This window comes from Amborella trichopoda, chromosome 9 (genome assembly GCF_054954075.1).
Source record: "Amborella trichopoda isolate Santa Cruz 75 chromosome 9, AtrichopodaSantaCruz75HAP2 v2.0, whole genome shotgun sequence".
NCBI classification, from domain to species: Eukaryota; Viridiplantae; Streptophyta; class Magnoliopsida; order Amborellales; family Amborellaceae; genus Amborella; species Amborella trichopoda.
In genome coordinates, this window is record NC_142344.1 from 35,433,822 (window position 1) to 35,443,262 (window position 9,441).

The following is a 9,441-nucleotide window of genomic DNA, read 5'->3' on the forward strand; positions in this document are numbered from 1 at the left end:
TTTGACTTCATGTATGAATCCAGCCTTCCTGAGCTTGTTCACCTCAGTATCGATCTGCATCTCGAGGTCGTGTTTAAACCTTCTCAAATTTTGCTTCATAGGTTTGATGGACGGGTCAATATCGAGACGATGGACAACGATTTGAGGGTCTAGACCGGGCATCTCATGATAATGGCAGGTGAAGACGTCCCGGTTTCCTCGATAGAGGGAAATATAGCTTTCTTTCTCTTCTGGGGACATTTTTGAGGAGATAAAAGTTGGCCTTAGGTCGGCCTCTTCCCCTAAGTTTATCTCTTCGAGCTCGTCAGACGTAGCCTGACCACCTTCTTCCCACTCTTTCGGAGCTTCCTGCAACTAGAAGAAACAACTATGTCTCTGTACTCGAGATTGCAAAACCTCATTCGAGCAACCCTAAGGTAGTTTCCAACAAGCATATACTCATCAAAACCCAATATAAATTATTCCAAAGAACTAAAAATGATGTCCTATAATTTACTTCTTGCTCATGCAAACTTTTCCCCAACTTTAATTAATATTTAAGATACAAGATATATTAAAATCATGGAACAAACTCACCAAATTCGTAGAGATTTTCAGACCTAGTTATGTAGCCTTTCTAGAGAGAGAAACTTGTCGAGAATGAGTTTCCCATGAACATATTGCATAAGAGGGAACACAAGCTTGTTGTGTATTGTAAGAGGCAACATGGCACTATAATTTATCTCGTGACATGCCAGGACTCCCACAGCGATGAGAGGCACATCCCTGCACCCAGCTCATAAGTAAGCTTAAGAGATAACAATATTTTAGAGAGAGAGAGAGAGGGAGTAATTTAACTAAGCCTCTCCAAACTCTTTGCCATATATAGCTACTTAGAGGAAATTCAGAGAGACACTTGTAGAGAGAGAAAAGCCAAGCGTTATCTTTCGACGGCCACGTGTCCCTCTCTTCATATGGCTCTTCCTTTTTCCTTGTAAATTTATTTATTCCCTTTTAAAACACATTTTAAGTGAAAAAAATTAAAAATTAAAAATTAAAAATTGGGCCCTTATTTTTACAAATATTTAAAAAACACCCCGTCCCGATGGCATTTAGATAGAAGCGATTGATCTGTAATTGCACTGTCTCTTCATCACTCATTTCTAAAACTTGGTTCTTGCTTTCTTTCTTTTTTTTGTTCTAAGTTATAATGATAAAATAGTCCAACTTTTATATTGATTTTCAACTACTAAGGGTAATTATTTTCCTTGAAAAAGAACGGTAATTAATTTTTTATTTTTTTTAAAGGATGTAGTTAGTGCATTGCATATGCAAAGCTTTTGTTTTTGCTTGAAAATATCATATCGAGCTGTCTTACATTTACATGAATTTGTTGGATCAAAGAGCATTATGAAACTCCAATACGAAGGGGATATATAGTTATTTTTCTAAATGAATTCATTGGATTTAAGAGCAAATCTCAATTTATTAATTAAAATATAATTGACAACCATATCAACTTGAGAATCAATCATGTCTTAATCATAAGTCAGATAGAAATGGAAAACAAATTCAATAAAATAAAATAAAATAAAACAAAACCAACATAGTTGGTTCCTTTTACCTTACTTTTCCATTAAAACCCTTACTAAACTCATATTTGTTATATGGGGCTATGTTTTGAATTCTATTAAGCCAATATTATCCAACATTGATCCCTTGGGGCAATACTATCACATTTTGATCTGAATGGCCCCTGTTCCTCAGCCCTTAAAATTTGGACTTAGGGGAGTGACTTCATGCAATTATTGTATTATAGTATGATGCAACTGTATGTTGGTAAAATATTATCCATTAGATGAAATCAAATCCAATGGATGGGATTATATCTAAATATCCATTTAAAAAGCCTATCAAATTTCAATTGAAATTGGGAACATTGAAAGCACCAGATCTCTCGATCTCCCTCTTTCTCGCTTTATTTCGGGCACTTTTCAGGCCAGAACGGGCAGAAAATTGGGAGGTTTTCTCTGAGAGAGGATGGCTCAAACTCATTCGCTCCTTTTGGGGTTCGCTCATGCTGTATGACGATGGTAAAGAGGAGGTTGAAGGTCCAAAGCTAGGAGTAGGGCTTGAGAAGGAGAAGATTAGCTTAAAGTTCAACCCTCTGCCTCTAGGTTTGAGCTACACTAAGAAGAATAGTATAGTTCCTGCTGTGAAGAAGCGAAGTTTAGGGATTACTAAGTCACCGGTATGACTCTCACTCTCTCTCTATCTATCCCTATTACAGTTTTAAATATTTCAATTTCTGGTTTCTCTCTCTCTCTCTCGATGTATCTCTGTCAGAATTTTTCTTGTTGCAATTTGTGTTTTGCTCTCTCTCTCTCTCTAACGATATATATTTATGTATAGCTCTCACATTTGTAGATAAGGTTATTATTGGTTCATCTCTTCATTTATCTTTGTTACAAAATTACTATTAGTGGTTTGCTCTCTCTCCTGTCTATTTTTGGGCATTTTGGATTTTGAATTTTAGTGGTTTGCTCTCTCTCTATATATATACATATATCTATCTATCTCTGGATAATTTGAATTTCTAAATATTACCATAAATGTTTTTGTTTTAAATGGTCTCTTGGGGTTGATTTCACAGTAATCTTCCAATCTTTTGGGTTCCCCCTCTCTCAGCTCTCTCTCTTACTCACTTGCTCACTTTCTGTGTCTCTGCTACTCCGTGGTTTTTTTTTTTGTTATCTATTTTTTTAATGGGGTTTTATGATTCTCTGATTCTCCTTAACCCACCATTGATGTTTTTTCAATGTAATCATTTTCTGTAAAATGGAGATTTGCATAAATCAATTTTCAATGGTTTTTCTTTGGTGAAATAAAAAATATTTTTTCAAAATAGATAATAAAAAATCATGGTTCCCCACATTGTTAGAGTGCAACTTGCGATTTGTTTGGCATTAGATTCATACTTTTATGTGGGTAAATAATTCTTTGCATATACAAAGTGTGGTTGTGGCATATTGGTCTTCATATTGCGATGAAATGATTGTGGGCTATGGTTTTGTTTTGCTTTTTCATTAGCATTCCATAAGAGGTATTTTACTTCAATTATGTTATTATGTTATATGTTGAACTCATGGGTCAAAACTAGCATATACATTTTTTTATATGCATGAATGAAAATTGAATGGTTTTTTTTTTGCCTCCAATGATGTTTGCTGCAGGTAATTATTGCATACATATTGTTATGGATATTGACAAAGATCAAACTCATGCCCTCATCAATGATGTTGTGAGTTATGGTGGGAGGGATTCTTGAGACATTACTCCTATTGTAGGTGAGGATGAGTGTATAATTGAAGATTTGACAACAACTTCTCATTATTTCAATGGTGATGCTAGAATGATAGAAATTTCTATGGTAAAAGTTGTAATTGAATCTAATGAAAATTTGAAGTTTGAACCATTTGAAGGCATGGAGTCTGAATCTGAAGAATCTGCGAAGGAGTTCTATAATGAATATGTTAGGCAGGTAGGTTTCAGTATGTGTGCCAGCACACTTTATTATATGGGTGATGAAATTGCTAATGCTAGAAGATTTGTTTGTTCAAAACAAAGATTCCGATAGAAGAAATATATGGACAATGAGAATAGAGTTAAAATATCACGTGCAATTACTCGAGAAGCGTGTATAGCAATGATGGCGGTGAATAAAATTGACATTGGAAAATGGGTTATTAGGAAGTTTGTGAAAGATCACGACCATTTGCTAACAAAGCCTGGAGAAGTTCAATATCTGCGATCACATAAGAAGCTGATCAACATAACACAACATACTATAGACACAGATACCAGTGCAGAATTACGTCCACGCCTTATAATGTCTATCCTTAGCCAAGAAGTGGGTGGAAGTGAGAATCTTGCATTCATTGGTGGTCATTGTCAAACTCACATGACTTGAAAAAAGAGATGTTCAACTTGTACTTGAATACTTTAGAAATATGTAATATGAGAATCCTACATTTTTAATGCGATTCGAGTGGATGAGAATGGGCATTTGATTAGAATCGTTTGGGCTGATGCTTAAGGATGAACTATCAATTTTTTCGGGATGTTGTTGTGTTTGACAGAACCTATTTGACAAACAAGAATCGAATGCCTTTTGCGCCATTTATAGGAGTAAACCACGATAATCAATCTGTGTTATTTGGTTGTGCTTTAATAGTTGATGAAAGTAAAGAGTTATTTGTTTAGCTATTTAAGACATGGCTTCAAGCAATGTCTGACCATCATCCAACTTCAATAATCATTGATCAAGATCTTGTGATGGGAGCAGCCATCAGACGAGTATTTCCAAAGACTCGTCATCGCTTTTGCTTATGGCACATTTTAAAGGAAGTACTAGAGAAGTTGTCTCATGTGTATATGGAACATGGAAAAAAATTTAGTGATGATTTTCACAAATGCATCCAATTCTAAGACAATACAGGAGTTTGAATCGTATTGGCAAACAATCATTGATCACTACAATTTAGGAGAGAATGAATGGCTTATAAGAATGTATGGCATTAGTGAGCAATGGGTCCCGGCCTTCATGCGCAATACCTTGTTTGCAGAGATGTCTACAACCCAATGGAGTGAGATTATGAACTCATTTTTTGATGGCAATGTAAATGCAAAAAGCACTTTAAAAGAATTTGTTGAGAATTATGGACTTGCATTAGATAGTCGGTATAAAAAGGAGAGATATGCGAATTTTGAATCTATTCACAAACATCGGGTTTTGAAGACTTATTTTCCAATGGAGAAAGAAGCAGCATGCATTTATACCAAAGCAGTGTTTGAGAAATTTCAAAGAGGAATTGTGTCGCAGTATTGAATATGTTATAATAAAATTTGAGAATGGTGGGGTAAACATTGTATTTAAGGTCTCAAAATATGATGAACATTAACTGTACTTGAAATCAAAACAACTTGTAGTTGCCAATTGTTTGAGTTCGCTGCATTACTTTGTAGACACATTTTAATTGTTCTTAGAATGAAAAAAAAAAATGAAATACCACCTTGTTACATCTTGAAGCGATGGACAAAAAATACCAAGGAAGGGTGCGTAATAGATGAACATGGCTATACAATGCAAGTTGATTTGCATGAATCCTTGACTGTACGATACAATGAATTGTGTAGAAAGACAATAAACTCTGTAGAGAATGGAGCTATGTATAAGGAAACATTTAAGGAAGCAATGTATGTTCTTGATGAGGGCTTCAAGTGATTTACAATTTTCAAATAAAATATCGATAAAACACATCAACAAAGCAACCCAGAAGATCCTCATCTTTTGCAATTAAATGTCAATTTAAGTGAAGAAGGGAATTTAATAGAAAATCAGAGAGTGCTCGACCCCCTACCTATGAAGACAAAAGGGAAGCCTCCTAAGCATTGGTTAAAATCCTTCTTGGAGAAGCCACAAAATAATGATAGAAAATGTGCCATGTGTAAAGGTAGCAGTGATGATAAAAGGAATTTCCCAATGCTAAGAGGTACACTGAATACTGAAGAATGCAAAACAAAAGGTTCTTAAGCTGATTCGTTCCTTATATTCATCATTTTCAATGGTTAAAGAATTTAATCTGCAATCATAGGGCACTCCACCTTCAACTGTGGACTACAAACCACACTTGCCTTTTCGAACCGACTCAGTGTTTCTCATGACCCACAGTCCATGCAGGGGCTCATTAGCGGGTCACCAAAGTCTGACGGATGAGTCAAGGGGTTGCAATCCCAATATGTGGATTACAGGTCTTCCCTTAGAGACAAGTCAAGGTCACCAAGACCTTATACGACCACAGCTCTACGGCGCATAGGGGTATCTCTCGCACATGCATACGCTTCACCCTAAAATATGGATTTTTGGTTTTTCCGAACAATCTATCAATATGCATGCCGTATGATGGTATATGATGAGGTTTTGGCCCCTGTCTCTGTAGGCCATCATCACACACAAGGGTCACACAGTCCTTCGACTCACTCATCCGGGCATGTTGTCCGACCTCATCAAGGGCTAACCCATAAACCCTCATTGGTTTGTTCTTCATGCCTAGGTACCATGGTTTTTTCCCAACCGATTGGCCTAGATCGTTAAGCATATATTGGTATCAGCAAATCATCGTTTGCTTAGTATGGTCCACGAGGGACCACACTCTCACTGAGTTCATGTTCCACTACATCATTTCATTTTACAAGCACTAATAAAGCCTTTAAAGGCTACATAAACCCAACAGATGGCAGTTAGATAGAAGCGATTGATCTGTAATTGCACTGACTCTTCATCACTCATTTCTAAAACTTGGTTTTGCTAAAATCTTTTTTTTTTGTTGTTCAAGTTGTAATGATAAAATAGTCTAACTTTTATATTGATTTTCAAGTGCTAAGGGTAATTATTTTCCTTGAAAAAGAGTAATTCATTTTTTAATTTTTTTAAAAGCATATAGTTAGAGCATTCATATGCAAAGCTTGTGTTTTTGCTTAAAAATATCATGGCGAGCTTTCTTACATTTACATGAATGTGTTGGATTTAAGAGCATTGTGAAACTCCAATACGATGGCGATATATAGTTATTTTTATAAATGAATTCATTGAATTTAAGAGCAAATCTCATTTTATTAATTAAAATATAATTGAGAACTATATTAACTTGAGAATCAATCATGTCTTGATTCTAACACAGGTAGAGATGGAAAACAAAATTAAAAAAATAAAATAAAACAAAACCAGCATAGTTGGTTCCTTTCAGCTTACTTTTCCACTAAAACCGTTACTAAACTCATATTTGTTAAAATATGTGTGGCTATGTTTTGAATTCTATTAACCCAATACTATCCAATATTGATCCCCTGAGGCAATACTATCAAGGCAATACTATCATATTTTGATCTGAATGGCTCCTGTTCCTCAGCCCTGAAAATTTGAGACTTACAGGGGGTTAAAATAGTGTTTGAGATAATATATAACGTATATGTTTTATATTTGAGAATTTTATATAGAGCCGAGGCTCTAAACAATCAAATTTGAGTCTACCTCAAAAATATCATTAAAAGAAGTTGTTTTGATGTCCAGAATTTCAAATTGCTCATCTTGACATCAAGATGCATGGACATAAGAAAAAAATGGATTACAAGTTTTGGAAAGAGTATATTTTGTAACACATTTTTTGACCGTCAATTTTCAAGCTTTCATAGATATGTCAATTTACACTAATTTTGAAGCTTTATACTTTATAATTAAATATGAAAATATATTTTAAGGCTAGCACAAAGATTTTTTATATTAAAACTACATTTCTCGATACTATTTAAAGGTAGGCTCTAATTTGATTGTTTAGAGCCTAGGCTCTATACAGACCGCACCCTTTATGTATTGGCCAAAATGAGAGACCGTCATCATATACCATTTGTTTGAATGAGAGATTTCTCAAGGCACCGTCATCATATACCATTTGTTTGAGATAATTGTGGATCATTAGTGTTCAAAAAATTAACTTGGACTTGGCCAAGGTACCTGGTCTTTGGTGGAGGCGATTTACTGATGAGTCTAAGTAACTCCTCCTCGAGTTCAAATTTTTTTATTTTTTTATTTTTAATACAAGTTAAACCAATGGTTTAAAAAGTGGATCGGTGACTCGGATCGGGCACCTCAAAAATCGATCCTGATTGGCGAATCGGCGATCCGGATCAGGAATCGATTGAATCGGTCGGATTAAAGCTTCAAAAAAATCCGAAAAAATTATTAAAATTCATTATAAATATTATTTTTTAGGAATCCAATAAAAAATGTGGGTACTACATTATTAACTTTTATTTTTTTTATCAATTTGTGAATATTGAGATGCTCTTTCCCTGTATAAACTTATTTTAACTATTAAATTTGCATCACATAAAAGAAAAATCATAGAATTATCATGGATAAAATATATAATTATATATAGACTATTATAAAGAGTAGACTAATCAATGAAAGAATGGCCATTAAAATCTCGTTTTGGCAAAAAACCCTAATCCGCTAAAAAAACCCAAACTATTACAGCCTAACTAACTATAATCCAAAATTATTACAACCTCACTAATTATAATATTATATAATGAAATTATAATTATTATTTTACAGTTTATAATTATTTTATTAGACAAATAATAACAAATTAAAAGTATTTTATAATATTATCTAATTTAAAATGTATTATTGACAACTGTAAGAAAAATAGTACATTACATGATTTATAATGTAAAAATTCACAAATAAAATAAAAGATTTGGTTATCAATGTAAAAATTAATAAAATGTGTACAAATTTTGGAAATAACACTTCAATTTTTCAAAAATTTATTTTTTTAGGTTTCTATAATAAATTTAGTAAAAGAGATTGTTAGTAGAAATATGGAGATTTCAAATAGAATAAACTTTTTATTTTTATTTTTTTTATACCTTTCATATTATTTACAAAAATAATTATACCACTATATACAACAAAAATTAACTGTTATATAAAAAATTAATTTTTTTATTTTTTCATTTTTTTATGTCTTTTATATTATTTACAAAAATATTTATATTTATACCAACCACTATATATACAACAAAAATATTTATATTTATACCAACCACTATATACACAACAAAAATGCAACACATGCCCAAAGGGATTTACAACACATGTCCAAGGGGATTCGACCTTGGGAGGTCAAGTAAAAAAACAAAAATCATAACTACCAAGCCATCTAACTACATGTAATTATAAATTGCTGATTAATAGACTATATTTACATTTCATTTTCATTTAATGATGTTTGGGAATTATCCCACATCGAAAGATGAGTATTCAACTTTGATATATAAATACCTATGTAATATGAACTATAATATGTGTGAAAAATATTAGGGCAACCTCACACGTGCGCTTGGATGCACGCGTAAGTATGCATGGGGCACGCTCGCATGTGCGCTTGGATGCACGCCTGAGTGTACGTGGAGCACGTTTGCACGTGCGCACGGACACACGTGTGCGCATGTGAGTGGGCGTAGGGTACGCTCGCACGTGCGTGTCATGCGTTACGTGTGTGAACCGGGCGGAACCGGATGGGAACCGGCGGTTCTACTCTAGAATCGGGCGAAACCGGATGGGAACCGACGGTTCTACTCTAGAATCGGGCGATTCCCGATTTTGTGCTGGAACCGGTACGAATAGTGCTGGTTCCCGAGTTCGACTCGCCGTTTTTTAAAACATTGCGTTAAACTATTGTAAATATAAAATAACCGCTCTTGTTAAATAAGAAGCAAGTTCGAATCCTTTACTACTTTTTTCACTCCCGTTTTTCTTTTAAGAAATAGATAAAAAAAAAAAGGTCTTATCAAAAAGAAAAACGCTAAAGTGAATAGATAAAAAAACAAAGTCTT

At 33.9% G+C, this 9,441-nt stretch overlaps 1 pseudogene; it reads left to right on the forward strand.

The window, feature by feature from the left end:
- The first annotated feature begins 3,261 nt into the window (after positions 1–3,261).
- On the forward strand, positions 3,262–5,263 carry LOC148780509 (protein FAR1-RELATED SEQUENCE 5 pseudogene; annotated as a pseudogene).
- Positions 5,264–9,441: the final 4,178 nt, after the last annotated feature.